The 17,192-nt window shown below is 41.9% G+C and overlaps 1 protein-coding gene and 1 non-coding gene across 2 annotated transcripts in view; both read right to left on the bottom strand.

The window, feature by feature from the left end:
- Nucleotides 1-17,192, bottom strand: part of ascc3 (activating signal cointegrator 1 complex subunit 3) — a 562,510-nt gene that overhangs the window by 291,087 nt on the left and 254,231 nt on the right. The window lies entirely within an intron of this gene.
- On the bottom strand, nucleotides 1,173-1,306 carry LOC144494581 (U4 spliceosomal RNA). The gene has a single exon (XR_013498110.1). It is a non-coding gene; the product is annotated as a U4 spliceosomal RNA (small nuclear RNA).

Raw genomic sequence — 17,192 nt, 5'->3', positions numbered from 1 at the left:
TAGGTGTCACTCGGTTGAAAAGAGACCACGGTCAGGCGAGATCTCTGCAATAGTGGGAGAGTAATTGGCTAAATATTCAAAACAATTAACCTTACTTCCAACATGTCTTTGGATTTTCAGTTAACCTTGCCTAATTGAGGTGCTTGCTTGCTGAAGTATGAAAGGTACTTAGTGTGGAAGTAAAACAGAAGTTACTTTAGTGAATCGCTTCATTGTCAGTCCTGAACATACTGTACTTGTGTTGGCTATAGAAACCCTTAGAAAGTGCAAGGTAACTTAAGAGTAGTCTTTTACTCCATGGCTTAAACAAACGTTTCACACCATTCCACATTTTATCTTAAGGTGAACTTTATAGGATAATTAATATAGCATCAAAGTTAACCTCTGAAAAAGTGTATAAAGGATAAGTTTTTGAGGGAAGCCATTGCTCTAGGTGGTTGAGAGAAAAGGTAAATCAATGTTGACTTCAGTCTTACATCCTTGGGTAATTTGAGACATCATGAACACTTGAGGCAAAAAAAGGAAGAGATGAAAAAGAAGAAAAAGAGCTCTTTGTGTATGCCCCATCTAGCCTGGTACTTCCTCCTTGTCACGGTTTATATATTTTTGCTGAATAACTAGTGTGTTATAAATATCTAAATTCTGATTAAATTCAATATGCCCACAATATTTTTTTGCACTTGATTTTGATTGATTGAGTAGATTCATTAAAAATACTATATTGTGCTTAAAGTAAAATACTGACATCATTAGAAAACATAAATGTTCCAATATAAAAACAGAAAATGTTGGAAATACTCAGTAGATCTGACAGCATCTGTGGAGAGCGAAACAGGATTAACGCTTCAAATTGAATATGACTTCTTCAGAACTGAGAGAAGGTAGAAATGTGATGTGCTTTATGCTGTCGAAAGGAGGGTGGGGGAGCAAGAGGAAAAGGGTACATGGAATAATGTAGAGGGCGAGTGAGATTAAACCAGAAAGATGTCATGCAACAAAAGACACAGCAATGGTTGTAGCAAAGAACCAAAACATTTGTCCCAGAGTGAATGTGAATGACAGAATAACGAGCAGCTCTGTCTGACAGCAAAAACAAGAAGATTAGGACAAGCACATGAAAAAAAAGAATTGAAATGAGGGACAGATTTCATGGTATAAATTGTTTTTGTTTTTCTTTTGAAGAGACGACCAAAAATTGCTAATGTTGAATTTATTTATCCACCATAGCAGGGTATTGGGAAAAGTTCTTAATAAGAAATGACCGCGCCTCGATTAAATCTCATTGGCTACAATGCTGCGCAAAGCTATGGTCTGAAATTGCTGAACGCTATGTTGAGTCCAGAAGGCTGTAAAGTGCCTGAGCGGAAGGTGAGATGCTGTTCCTCCAGCTCATCTTGAGCTTCACTGGAACAATGTAGCAGGCAAGGACAGAAATATGAGGATGAGAGCAAGGTGATGAATTAAGGTGACAAGCAACTGCAAATTCACGAGGTCATGCTTGCAGACTGAAAGGGTGATCCATAAAATGGAATCCATGGGACATGGCGTCGTTGGCTGGCCAGTATTTATTGCCCATCCCTAGTTCCGCTTGGAGGGCATTTCAGAGTCAACCACATTGCTTGGCTCTGGAGGCCAGACCAGGTAAAGGCAGCAGATTTTCTTCCCTAAAGGACATTAGTGAACCAAATGGGTTTTTGACAATCAACAATGGTCATCAGTAGATTCTTCATTCCAGATATCTTTTATTGAATTCAAATTCCACCATCTGCTGTGGTGGGATTCGAACCCGGGTCTCCAGAACATTAGCTGAGCTTCTGGATTAATAGTCTAGCGATCATATCACAAGGGCATCGTCTCCCCTATTCCAATAGCAATATTTCTTATTTAGTGGAGTATTTAACATTTGAACTAACATGGAAATGTTAACTGCCCCAAATTGAATCTTACAATTTGCTAAGTGATGTGGAATAGGTCAGCAGATTCCTGTCCATTCTTTTGTCGGTTAGGCAAGACTTTTACTTCTGGGCATGTTCTGAAAGCCTGCTGTCAAAACATAGCGATGTGATACTGGAGCTAATCTCTCATCGGCACTTTAAAGATAAATATTTTCTGCTCGTCAAATTGAAGGTTATCATCCCTTGCAGATGAAAAAGGTTTCCAATTTTTCCCATTCAATGTCAGCACTAAACCACTTCAAGAACAACATATTAGACTAAATGCAGAAGAAATCGCCTCTGTTCCAATAATGTGTCTTAATCCTAAAAGTGAACAGCAACTCCGACCACATTGTTGAGATATATTTACAACCATTCCTATGGTTCCTTTGAGTAGGACTCACTAAACTCTGAATTGATACCATTGAAAACTTGCATCCCAACTTTCTCTTGTCAAATTCAAGCAAATTCTACTTGAATTTCACCTGATTTTCACAATGATAGCTGCTAATTTATTGCATCAGTGATGCCTAAATGTCAATTTCAATATCAATTTGGATGTATGCTGGCGAGAACCAAATTCTGAGGACTTAGATTTACAGATTTAAAAACATTGTGACTAAACATTTTGATGGTCTTATCTATAATTACCACAGACACTGATGGAACATTTTTACAGATTACAACAGCACTCATGAACTCCAAACCTTTTATTTAATTGTCATCTTGAGGATTTAAAAAAATTAATGTATGGGATGTGAGCGTCACTGGTTAGGCCAGTATTTATTGTCCATCTTTATTGCCCTTGAGAAGGTGGTGGTGGATTGACTACTTGAATTGCTGCTGTCCCTGAGGTGGAGGTACACCCACAGTGCTGGCATGGAGGGAATTCCAGGATCTTGACTCAGTGACAGTGAAGGAACGGTGATATATTTCCAAGTCAGGAGGGTGACTTGGAGTGGATCCTCCAGGTGGCGGTGCTCCCATATATCTGCTGCCCTTGTCCATCCAGATGATAGCAGCCATGGGTTTGGAAGTTGAAAGTAAAAGTAGGGCTTACATTAACACTGCAATGAAGTTACTGTGAAGGTGCTCCCTCATGAGCCTTGGTGAGTTCCTGCAGTGCATCTTGTACATGATACACACTGCTGCCATTATTCGTTGGTGGGCAGTCTTTGGGGAGTTAGGAGGTGAGTTACTCGCTGCAGGAATCCTTGCCTCTGAAAACTCTTGCAGCCACAATGTTTATGTGGCTAGTTCAGTTCAGTTTCTGGTCAATTGTAACCTCCGGATGTTGATCGTGGGATATTCAGCGAAAGTAATGCTATTCAATGTCAAGGGATGATGGATAGATTAATTCCTGTTGGAGTTAGTCATTGCCCTGGCATTTGTGTGGGGTGAATGTTACTTGCCACATTGTCAGGACAAAACTGGATATTGTCTAGAACTGGCTGCATTTGGATATGGATTGTTTCATTATCTGAGGAATCACAAATAGTTTGGGACATTGTGGAATCATCGCCAAACATCCCTACTTCTGACCTTATAATGGAAGGTAGGTCATTGATGAAGCAGCTAAAGATGGTTGGGCCTAGGACACTACCCTGAGGAACTCTTGCAGTGATGTCCTGAACTGAGATGACTGACCTCCAACCACCGCAACCATCTTTCATTTTGCCAGATATCACTCCAACCAAAGAAGAGTTTTCCCTCTGATTACCATTGATTCCAGTTTTGCTAGGACTCCTTGATGTCACCCTCAGTTAAATGCTGCCTTGATGTCAAGAGCAGTTACTATAACATCACCTCTGGAATTCAACACTTTTGCCTATCTTAGAACCAAGGCTGTAATGAGGTCAAGTGCCAAGTGACCCTGACAGAACTCAAACTGCACATCAATGAGTAGGTTATTGCAAAGCAAGTGCCACTTGATAGCATTGTTGCTGACTCCTTCAATCACTTTACTGATCATTGAGAGTTGGCTGATGGGGTGGTAATTGGAATTGACCAGATTGAATTTGTCCTGTTTTTTGTGACATATTGCAATCTCAAATTCAGACTGCATTGTGTTCTCACCCAATATCCGTGCACAATTTCCAGCAGGTGTCATTGGGAAGCAAGATACAAAAATACTGGATGGTTTCTCTCTTCCTATACAGAGACAGTAAGAAATCTCACAACAGATATACATAAAGAGCAAGAGGGTAGCCAGGGAGAGGGTTGGCCCACTCAAGGACAGGGGACGGACTCTATGCGTGGAGCCAGAGGAAATGGGTGAGGTATTAAATGAGTACTTTGCGTCAGTATTCACCAAAGAGAAGGACTTGGTGGATGATGAGTCTGGGAAAGGGTGTGTAGATAGTTTGATTCATGTTGAGATCAAAAAGGAGGAGATAATGGGATTCTTGAGTAACATTAAGGTAGACAAGTCCCCAGGGCCTGATGGGACATACCGCAGAACACGGAAAGAAGCAAGGGAGGAAATTGCTGGGGCCTTGAGAGAAATGTTTGTATCCTCACTGGCTACAGGGGAGGTCCAGAGGATTGGAGAATAGCCAATGTTGTTCCTTTGTTTAAGAAGGGTAGCAAGAATAATCCAGGTAATTACAGGCCAGTGAGCCTGATATCAGTGGTAGGGAAATTATTGGAGAGGATTCTTCGAGACAGGATTTACTCCCACTTGGAAATAACTAGACATATTAGCGAGAGGCAACAAGGTTTTGTGAAGGGGAGTTCGTGTCTCACTAACTTGATTGAGTTTTTCAAGGAAGTGACAAAGATGGTTGATGAGGGTAGAGCAGTGGATGTTGTCTACATGGACTTCAGTAAGGCCTTTGACAAGGTCCCTCATGGCAGACTGGTGCAGAAGGTGAGGCCACATGGGATCAGAGGTGATACAGAACTGGCTCAGTCATAGAAGACAGAGAGTAGCAGTGGAAGGGTGCGTTTCTGAATGGCAGGCTGTGACAAGTGGTGTTCCTCAGGGATCAGTGCTGGGGCCTTTGCTGTTTGTAATGTATATAAATGATTTGGAGGAAAATGTAACTGGTTTGATTAGCACGTTTGCAGACGACACAAAGGTTGGTGGATTTGCGGATAGTGATGAGGACCATCAGAGGATACAACAGGATATAAATCAGTTGGAGACTTGGACGGAGAGATGGCAGATGGCGTTTAATCCGCACAAATGTGAGGTAATGCATTTTGGAAGGTCTAATACAGATAAGAAATATACAGTAAATGGCAGAACCCTTAAGAGTATTAGTAGGCAGAAGGATCTGGGTGTACAGGTACACAGGTCACTGAAAGTGGCAACGCAGGTAGAGAAGGTAGTCAAGAAGGCATACGGTATGCTTGCCTTCATCGGCCAGGGCACTGAGTTGAAAAATTGACAAGTCATGTTGCAGCTTTATAGAACCTTAGTTAGGCTGCACTTGGAATATAGTGTTCAATTCTAGTCGCCACACTACCAGAAGAATGTGGAGGCTTTGGAGAGAGTACAGAAAAGATTTACCAGGATGTTACCTGGCATGGAGGGCACTGGTTTGAGGAGAGGTTGGAGAAACCCGATTTGTTCTCACTGGAACGACGAAGGTTGAGGGGCGACCTGATAGAAATCTACAAGATTATGAGGGGCATGGACAGAGTGGATAGTCAGAAGCTTTTTCCCAGGGTGGAAGAGTCAATTACGAGGGGGCATAGGTTTAAGGTGCGAGGGGCAAGGTTTAAAGGAGATGTACAAGGCAGATATTTACACGGAGTAGCGGGTGCCTAGAACCCGTTGCCGGGGGAGGTCGTGCAAGCGGATGTGGTAGTGACTTGTAAGGGGCGTCTTGACAAGTACATGAATAGGATGGGATTAGAAGGATATGGTCCCCGGAAGGGTAGGGGGTTATAGTTAAGTCGTGCAGCATGGTCGGTGCAGGCTTGGAGGGCCGAAGGGCCTGTTCCTGTGCTGTAATTTTCTTTGTTCTTTTTTCTCACCTGTTGAAGGTGATTCCACTCACCTGATGAAGGAGCAGCGCTCCGAAAGCTCGTGATTCCAAATAAACCTGTTGGACTTTAACCTGGTGTTGTGAGACTTCTTACTGTGCTCACCCCAGTCCAACGCCGGCATCTCCATATCATATACAGAGATACAAAGAATAACAATAGCCCAATCAGCACTGTGACAGAGTCCAATTAATTCCAACAGTACCACAGCACGTCATTCGTTATTCTACTGAGCCACCAAGGAAACTGCAAATGGGAGAACGATGCACAGATCGTTTCTATAGCAGAACAGCACACAATACATCTAGCTTATTTCCAAATGTGAGAAACCGAAGAACGTAGAATGCCAAATAAATTAAATTAAAAAACAAAGGAGGGGAAAATAGAAACTTAAAAAGTTTCTGGGCAGTCCCAAAATTATTCCAACTTGTAATACTTTTCAGATGAGAAATTTTCTTTGACTAAGAGCTATTCAATTTCCCCTGTTTTAACAAGGTGAATGTGTCCATGAGGGACAGCGATATTCAGCTATAAATAAAGTAGAGGCATTTTCACAAAATTAGCAAGGTTCAAGCTTAACACAAAGGATTTTGAAGAAAAAACTCAAATGCTTCCTAAACAGTGTGAAGTCAAAGTATGTTAAAATTGTTTGTATGTATTTGAAGGCTGGTCAAATTTGACCTATGTGCTATCATTAAAGGATTTTGTTTACGCTTGAATTATTGGTAATGCAAATTATATAGAAAATTAAATACATGATTTATCACAACACAATTTCCTTACACTTTGTGAAATGCACATGTTTTTGAAGCCTTTATGGAATGGTGCAAGGATTCATTTTACGTTCATTCACATCATGTCTGGATGAAGGAAAAAACATTAGGAATTATCATCGCTTTAAAATAGTTAATTTTAGTTTGAGATTTGTAATTGTATCATTAGGTTTTAACATAGGACGTCTGCTATCAAATTGTCCGATTTGAGATAGAACATAGAACATAGAACATTACAGCGCAGAACAGGCCCTTCGGCCCACGATGTTGCACCGACCAGTTAAAAAAAAAACTGTGACCCTCCAACCTAAACCAATTTCTTTTCGTCCATGAACCTATCTACGGATCTCTTAAACGCCCCCAAACTAGGCGCATTTACTACTGATGCTGGCAGGGCATTCCAATCCCTCACCACCCTCTGGGTAAAGAACCTACCCCTGACATCGGTTCTATAACTTCCCCCCCTCAATTTAAAGCCATGCCCCCTCGTGCTGGATTTCTCCATCAGAGGAAAAAGGCTATCACTATCCACCCTATCTAAACCTCTAATCATCTTATATGTTTCAATAAGATCCCCTCTTAGCCGCCGCCTTTCCAGCGAAAACAATCCCAAATCCCTCAGCCTCTCCTCATAGGATCTCCCCTCCATACCAGGCAACATCCTGGTAAACCTCCTCTGCACCCTCTCCAAAGCCTCCACATCCTTCCTGTAATGTGGGGACCAGAACTGCACACAGTACTCCAAGTGCGGCCGCACCAGAGTTGTGTACAGTTGCAACATAACGCTACGACTCCTAAATTCAATCCCCCTACCAATAAACGCCAAGACACCATATGCCTTCTTAACAACCTTATCTACTTGATTCCCAACTTTCAGGGATCTATGCACACATACACCTAGATCCCTCTGCTCCTCCACACTATTCAAAGTCCTCCCGTTAGCCCTATACTCAACACATCTGTTATTCCTACCAAAGTGAATTACCTCACACTTCTCCGCATTAAACTCCATCCGCCACCTCTCGGCCCAACTTTGCAACCTGTCTAAGTCTTCCTGCAAACTACGACACCCTTCCTCACTGTCTACCACACCACCGACTTTGGTGTCATCAGCAAATTTGCTAATCCACCCAACTATACCCTCATCCAGATCATTAATAAATATTACAAACAGCAGTGGCCCCAAAACAGATCCCTGAGGTACACCACTTGTAACCGCACTCCATGATGAATATTTACTATCAACCACCACCCTCTGTTTCCTATCCGCTAGCCAATTCCTGATCCAATTTCCTAGATCACCCCCAATCCCATACATCTGCATTTTCTGCAGAAGCCTACCATGGTGAACCTTATCAAACGCCTTACTAAAATCCATATATACCACGTCCACTGCCTTGCCCCCATCCACCTCCTTGGTCACTTTCTCAAAAAACTCAATAAGGTTAGTAAGGCACGACCTACCTGCCACAAAACCATGCTGACTATCACCTATCAATTCATTACTCTCCAAATAACTATAAATCCTATCCCTTATAATTTTTTCCAACATCTTGCCGACAACAGAAGTGAGACTCACCGGTCTATAATTCCCGGGGAAGTCTCTGTTCCCCTTCTTAAACAATGGGACAACATTCGCTAACCTCCAATCTTCTGGTACTATACCAGAGGCCAACGACGACCTGAAGATCAGAGCCAGAGGCTCTGATCTTCAAAGCTGACAATTGCATTCAAGAGTTGCAGATCAGGAATTTATCAAAGCACGAGGTAACAAAACCTCATCCAGATAGCTTTTATCTTACAACAGTAAGGAGCTATTCATGATGCTGCTTCAAGTGCCGTCTATCACAGAAAAATCAATGACATCACTGCAGAAATAAGGCTCACATACACCTCTCGCCAATTTTCTATTTAAATGTGTGGTTTGTCACCCAGATTCAAACTTAAATCATATGAGTAAATTATTGTAATCGGGCAATTTGAGGAAGATGTCCCCTGTTAAAACGTAATGATGCAATTATAAATTTCAAAGTGATAGTAATTGTTAGCAGCAATAAACTATTTTACAGTGATGATCATTTGTAATGTTGTTCGTTCAGACATGCTGTGAAGGAACTTAAAATGGATCCTGGCAGCACTTCATAAAGGTTTTAAATAAGTACATTTAACTGAGCAAATTCCATCCAGATTTTAAATAAGCAAACAGATGTACTTTTGTGGAATGTCTTTTTTATGTGCATATAAAATGAATATCAAGCATATCTATCCAGAACCCTGTGAATTAGAGCTGTACAGGAATAATCCACTAGGTGGTGCAAGTCATTCATTCTAAGCTGTTTACTTCAGATTGAAGCAAGGAACTGATTAATGAAGATGACAATGATATTTTCTTTAAATCTCCGTATCCTCATGTGAATTCTGCAGTATTGTCAATAATTAATAAAACATTGCTTTCACTTAACAGTGCAGTTTACTGATAGCAAGTGCTCTTTCATTTGCTGGTCTGTGCATACTGTAATATTATGCACAATTAATCGATTTGCTTCTGATACATAATTGAGCAACTATGCATGACTCTGTATTTTGTTGCAAAACTACGTGAATATAGCACAGCACGTAGAAAAATTAATCTGTTGCATAGTCCAGTTCTTTTTATAAATCTATACTCCCACAACAGAAGGTCTAAGGAGATTTTAACCCACCATAGATAAATGCTTTCTTCACAGTGTGAAAATAGAGATGAACACTTGCAGGGCCTTTTTAACGATGAATATATCAGTCATTGGGCAGAAAGAAATAAGTTTAAGGTTAAGTTTATTTATTATTTTGTTTATTAGTGTCACAAGTAGGCTTACATTAACACTGCAACAAAGTTACGATGAAAATCCCACACTCCGGCGCCTGTTCGGGTACACTGACGGAGAATTTAGCATGGTCAATGTACCTAACCTGCACATCTTTTGGACTGTGGAAAGAAACCGGAGGAAACCCATGCAGACACGGGGAGAGCGTGCAAACTCTACGCAGACTGTGACCCAAGCTGGGAATCGAACCTGGGTCCCAGGCGCTGTGAGGCAGCAGTGCTAACCACAGTGCCACCAGTACCTTCATTCATTATTACCCACAGAAAACCATCACCACATCAGCTTCCAAAGGGCAAAGGTAATCACTCCCATTTTGTCTCTCCACACCCTAGCTCTTATGAAATTTTATTTTTGTAAAATAGAAATTTTGAACAGTGTGCGATCTCACTTTGGTTTGCAGTAGCACAGATTCTACTGTGCTTTTGCAGTGTATATTCACAGGAATTATCTAGATACTATTAAAAACAGCAAATACCAATGGCTGTTCAAACACCGAAAACCTGCAAGGCAAAACAACAGAGCATTTCCATTCCTGTTTTACATCAAAATACTTGAACAAAACAAAAATAGGATTTTAGGGTTCTGTTGATATTGTCCCTCTGCAGTTAATTTGATTATATCTTATTTCAGTGGAAGTGATGGCATTGTCAAATGAACTGGTCAGCAACAGCTACTGAGCTCCATAGCGCAAGGGAACTGAATTAACCGGCAGTGTCAAGATGACAAAACTATTTAATGATTGTATCTATTGATGTTAATTTATTTCCCTCATGCTGTCAGATTGAGTAACTTTTCGACACCAGTTCTCTGTGAGAAGTCTGCAGCAAATCAATGGAGAAACAAAAATGGAGAACAATAAATCAATGGTTAGACATGTCAGGTCTACAACTCTTCCTCAAAACAGAAAGGTCTCAGATCTGAAACGCCTGGAATAATTTGAAACCCCAAAGATTGGTGGATGAGAAGTTAAATTGACAAAAAATTCTATATTGAACCCAAGTTTACCTCAAACCAGTGGCCCAGTCACTGAAACTTTTTAAAGAGGTTGAGTGCCTTCGCTTTTGTTAGCTGCACTTACCTAACTTCGGGAAACCCAGCAGGTTAAAAACATGGGGAGAATGGCAAGAACCATAATGTAATTCAGATGGGCCAGGAGGAACAAGCTTCCTCCTGAAGCTAACCCTGTAACTATCACATACCACTCCCCACAATATCTCCCTACAATCAGCAACACTCCCTGCACATCCCATCCATGTAATGTCTCAGGATCTGCCAGCGTCCCTGACCCCACCATGCCAAATACCCACCCCTCTCTGCAAGTACATTCCAATAAACAATGGGCCGTCAACTCACTGAATTCTGCTTCTCTGCAGGTAAGATCTAATAATGGAATTTGGAGCTATTTCCATTTTTGTTTTCTGGTTTCCACCATCTGCAGTATTTTGCTTTTTCGGTAGTACTGTTTAATTCACTGCCACTTCCTACAATGCCTTTGGTAAAGGAGCTCAGTTTCATCCTTTGATGTAATTTTTTCTTTTACCCAGTCCACAGTCATTGATATATCTTCCCTATCTTCTGTTTGATCATAGGAACAGAAATAGGCCATTTAGCTCCTGCAATCTGTTCCACTATTTATCTAGATGATAGGTGATCTGTATCTTAACTCTTTTTGCATACTTTGCTTCTGTAAACCTTTACACTCTTGCCAAACATAATTCTGTCTGTGTTGAAATTTCATTTGCCCCCAGCCCGACAGCTTCTTAGGTGTGAGTTCTAGATTTCCATTTCCATTATTGTATGAAGAAGTACGTCCTTACATTATGTCTGAGGAGCCTTGCTCAAATTTTAAGATTGCATTCTTTTTCCTAGATTCCCCTGGCACAAATAATGATTTTCTCCCTATCTAACAGCAGAGGAAATGGTTTCTCTCCATTTCTCCAGATCAACATTTTTATCATCATCTTAACATCTCAATCACGTCATCCCTTAAAAATCCAGTATGCAAATGCTTAGAACCCAAGGGAATAGGGGAGATCCTAAATGAATACTTTGCATCGGTATTCACAAAGGAGAGGGACTTATTGACTGGGAGTGTCTCAGAGGGAGGTGTTGACCCGTTAGAGAGAATCTCCATTACAAGGGAGGAAGTGTTAGGTTTTTTTGGTCACATTAAAACTGACAAATCCCCAGGGCCTGATGGCATCTATCCTAGACTGCTCAGGGACACAAGAGATGTAATTGCTGGGCCTCTGACGGAAATCTTTGTCTCTTCATTGAACACAGGTGAGGTCCCTGAGGATTGGAGGATAGCGAATGTGGTACCGTCATTTAAGAAGGGTAGCAGGGATAACCCGGGTAATTATAGGTCAGTGAGCTTGACGTCAGTGGTAGGGAAGTTGTTGGAGAGGATTCTTAGAGGCAGGATGTATGCGCATTTAGAACGGGACAATCTCATTAGTGACAGACAGCATGGTTTTGTAAGAGGGAGGTCGTGCCTTACAAATTTGGAGGAGTTTTTTGAGGAAGTGACAAAAACGGTTGACGAAGGAAGGGCCGTGGGTGTTGTCTATATGGATTTCAGTAAGGCATTTGACAAAGTCCCTCATGGCAGGTTGGTTAAGAAGGTTAAGGCTCATGGGATACAAGGAGAGGTGGCTAGATGGGTAGAACACTGGCTTGGCCACAGAGACAGAGGGTAGCAGTCGAAGGGTGCTTTTCCGGCTGGAGGTCTGTGACCAGTGGTGCTGGGACCTCTGCTATTTGTGATATATATATATATATATATATATAAATGATTTGGAAGAAGGTGTAACTGGTGTTATCAGCAAGTTTAAGGATGACACAAAGATGGCTGGACTTGCGGATAGCGATGAACATTGTCGGACAATACAGCAGGATATAGATAGGCTGGAAAATTGGGCGGAGAAATGGCAGATGGAATTTAATCCAGATAAATGTGAAGTGATGCATTTTGGAAGAACTAATGTAGGGTGGAGTTATACAATAAATGGCAGAGCCATCAAGAGTATAGAAACATAGAGGGACCTAGGTGTGCAAGTCCACAAATCCTTTATAGGACGGGGTATAGAGTGTAAAAGCTGGAGTCTGATGTTGCAGCTGTATGGAACGCTGGTTAGGCCACATTTGGAGTACTGCGTCCAGTTCTGGTCGACGCACTACCAGAAGGATGTGGAGGCTTTAGAGAGAGTGCAGAGAAGGTTTACCAGGATGTTGCCTGGTCTTAGCTATGAGGAGAGATTGGGTAAACTGGAGTTGTTCTCCCTGGAAAGACGGAGAATGAGGGGAGACCTAATAGAGGTGTACAAAATTATGAAGGGTATAGATAGGGTGAACAGTGGGAAGCTTTTTCCCAGGTCGGAGGTGACGATCACGAGGGGTCACGGGCTCAAGGTGAGAGGGGCGAGGTATAACTCAGATATCAGAGGGACGTTTTTTACACAGAGAGTGGTGGGGGCCTGGAATGCGCTGCCAAGTAGGGTGGTGGAGGCAGGCACGCTGACATCGTTTAAGACTTACCTGGATAGTCACATGAGCAGTCTGGGAATGGAGGGATACAAACGAATGGTCTGGTTGGACCAATGAGCGGCACAGGCTTGGAGGGCCGAACGGCCTGTTTCCTGTGCTGTACTGTTCTTTGTTCAAGGAAGTATAAATATCAGGCGAGATTTTGCAGCCTTCCAGCCACATTTTTCCTGTTAGTGGGGGGAGACGCATTGTTCGCTAACGGTGGGATTCTCTGGTCCTGCCGCTGTAAATGGGAATTCCCACTGATGTCAACCCATGCCGGTGGGCAACTTGCAGGTGGGTAACTTGCAGGTGGGTGTGCACTGCCGGTGGGACCAGAGAATCCCGTTGGCATGAACGGCTGGAGAATTTCGGCTATCGTCTTTTCAGCCTGTCCTCATAGCTTAACCCTTTTAGCCCAGTGTAAATTATGGTGAATCTGCGCTGCACCAACTGCTTCCTCTTTTAGCTTTCCCCATTTTACTTGGAGTCACCACAATGTTGGTCAATTACTCTTTGCCATTCCCTCCTGTGAGTCACCTATTCCTCTTCCAATCCCGCTGAGTTTAAGCCTCCCACCACCACATCTTTCCATCTCACCTGATGAAGGAGCAAATAAACCTGTTGGACTTTAACCTAGTGTTGTGAGACTTCTTACTGTGCCCACACCAGTCCAACACCAGCATCTCCACATCATCTTTCCATCTGGTCTTAGGTCTTCCTCTTCTCCTTCTTCTTGATGGTCCAATCTACATCATTCTCATCACCACCTTTCCTCAGTCTCCTCTCAACAGAGTACTATAATATTTCAGTCTCTTCTCACCTACTTTGATTGCTCACAATCTTCACTGAGCCCCGTTATACTGGTTTCTGATTTTGTCCTTTCTCATTCCTCCACAAAGCTATCACATAATCATCTCATTAGTATCCAATTGTTGTTTCGCTCTATTCCATTTTTCTGCACTGTGTAACAAGGCCAATCTCAATTGTTTTGTAGATTCTTCCTTTCAGTTTTAGCAGCATTCCTCTATAATATGACATTCCACTGCACTTTTTCCAATTGCTCCAACCAGAGCTAATCCATTGCTTAATTTACATTATCCATGCTTTCATCTTCTGCTGTCATTGACCCCAGCTACTTGAAACTATGCACTTTCTCCAAGTCTTTGTCCATAATCTTTGCACTGCCTGCACGGCCAATACCCCATTCCTGAGATGTGATGCCGAGAACTGAACACAATATTCCTGATGGGAGCTAACCAATGTTTACGTGACAAGTCTTTCTTATCATGTCCTTGCCAATGCTCACTTTCACAGTCAAACCTGGTGGGTCTGCACCCAACTCCACCTCATTCCATCCAATCCTGAGGAAGGATCTTTGAACCTAGCCTATTTCAGGTCTGTTTTTTCTGAACTGTTGAGCATTTCCAGCTTTTCCTGTTTTGCTTTTCAGATTTTCAGCATGTGTAGCATTTTGTTTTCATAAATAAAAATGTCCATATCCAAATAAATGGAGAAAATAAGAAAATGATCTAAAACTAACCATTATCCTTAGCAGCACCATGTTTTAAACAGTAAAGTTTCTTCTCCAACTTGACTATTTGCAATGTATATTGGCTGAAATCTTGTGCTGTATGAAATGTATCCAATAATGCAGACATACCATACCCATACACATTGCCTGCTTAAACTTTAGCAAATCATTTAGATCTATCTAGGTTTACCTAACACAAATATGCAATACATTTGTTTCCTTTCCTCAATATTAATAACATATTGGCCCAAAATACATTTTACATAACACTGCAAATGAATGACATGGCAGCAGACACATGGGAACACCACTATCTGGAGGTTGCCCTCCAAGTCATTAAACATCCTGACTTGGAAATATATCATGATGTGGAGATGCCGGCGTTGGACTGGGGTAAACACAGTAAGAAGTTTAACAACACCAGGTTAAAGTCCAACAGGTTTATTTGGTAGCAAAAGCCACACAAGCTTTCGGAGCTGCAAGCCCCTTCTTCAGGTGAGTGGGAATTCTGTTCACAAACAGAGCATATAAAGACACAAACTCAATTTACATGAATAATGGTTGGAATGTGAATACTTACAACTAATCAAGTCTTTAAGAAACAAAACAACGTGAGTGGAGAGAGCATCAAGACAGGCTAAAAAGATGTGTATTGTCTCCAGACAAAACAGCCAGTGAAACTCTGTGGGGGTTACAAATAGTGTGACATGAACCCAATATCCCGGTTGAGGCCGTCCTCGTGTGTGCGGAACTTGGCTATCAGTTTCTGCTCAGCGACTCTGCGCCGTCGTGTGTCGCGAAGGCCGCCTTGGAGAACGCGGGCATTCGGCCTCTGATATTCGGGTAAGCGTTCTCCAAGGCGGCCTTCGCGACACACAACGGCGCAGAGTCGCTGAGCAGAAACTGATAGCCAAGTTCCGCACACACGAGGACGGCCTCAACCGGGATATTGGGTTCATGTCACACTATTTGTAACCCCCACAGAGTTTAACTGGCTGTCTTGTCTGGAGACAATACACATCTTTTTAGCCTGTCTTGATGCTCTCTCCACTCACGTTGTTTTGTTTCTTAAAGACTTGATTAGTTGTAAGTATTCGCATTCCAACCATTATTCATGTAAATTGAGTTTGTGTCTTTATATGCTCTGTTTGTGAACAGAATTCCCACTCACCTGAAGAAGGGGCTTGCAGCTCCGAAAGCTTGTGTGGCTTTTGCTACCAAATAAACCTGTTGGACTTTAACCTGGTGTTGTTAAACTTCTTACGTTGGAAATATATCACCATTCCTTCACTGTCACTGGGCCTGAAACCTGGAATGCCCTTCCTAACAGCACCTACACCTGAGGAATGGTTCAAGAAGGCAGTTCCCCACCACCTTGTCATGGGCAACTAGAGTTGGACAATAAATGCTGACCAAGTCAGCAACACCCATATCCCATAAATAATTTTTAAAAAACATATAAAACATTAAGTTTTCTACTGTCCCACCTCCAGTACAGTTCCTCCTTGGTGCATTATTAACATATGCCCTCAAGTTAGCTGTGGCTCAGTGAGTAGCACTTTCACTTCTGAGTCAGAAGCGTGAGAGTTCAGGTTCCACTGTAGAAAATTTAAGCAATAAAATTTAGACTATCAATCCAGTATAGTACTGAGGAGATGTTGCATGATTGGAGGAGCCATCTTTCAGAAGAGTTGGTAACTTGAGACACTGTCTGCTCTCTTGGGTGGACGTAAAAGATTCTATGGCACCACTGTGAAGAAGAGCAGTGGAATTATCTCCTGTGCACTGACTAATATTTATCCCTCAATCAACGTAGATTATCTGGTCATTATCACATTGTTCTTTGTGGGAGCTTGCTCTGCACAAATTGGCTGCCATTTTTCCGACATTAAAATACTGAATATTAGAACATAGAACATAGAACAGTACAGCACAGAACAGGCCCTTCGGCCCACGATGTTGTGCCGAGCTTTATCTGAAACCAAGATCAAGCTATCCCACTCCCTATCATCCTGGTGTGCTCCATGTGCCTATCCAATAACCGCTTAAATATTCCTAAAGTGTCTGACTCCACTATCACTGCAGGCAGTCCATTCCACACCCCAACCACTCTCTGCATAAAGAACCTACCTCTGATATCCTTCCTATATCTCCCACCATGAACCCTATAGTTATGCCCCCTTGTAATAGCTCCATCCACCCGAGGAAATAGTCTTTGAAAACTAGTTTGGCTGGTCGTGAAAGGCACTATATGAATGTAAATCTATTATTCATCCAACAGATAAATCGGGCTTATAATTTGAAATGTGAAAAAATGCTCCAACTCACTGTCAGCCATATAATGCTCCTGTTAAATGAAACTATCCATACATTCTAATGGATGCTTGGCTGATATCCAGTAAATAAGTTACTCAGAATGTTAATGAAATGTTTCTCTTAACAACATTTTCAGATACTGTTTTGGCTTTCTGATCATTTCTATTGCTGATTAAATAGGGCATTTGAGGAATTTATTTTTTATTTTATGATTTTATTCCTGTAAAAAAAACACAAGAATGTATTAAACAAA

The sequence above is a fragment of the Mustelus asterias genome, chromosome 5 (genome assembly GCF_964213995.1).
Source record: "Mustelus asterias chromosome 5, sMusAst1.hap1.1, whole genome shotgun sequence".
Classification (NCBI taxonomy): domain Eukaryota; kingdom Metazoa; phylum Chordata; class Chondrichthyes; order Carcharhiniformes; family Triakidae; genus Mustelus; species Mustelus asterias.
This window is presented reverse-complemented; position numbering and strand designations above follow the sequence as displayed.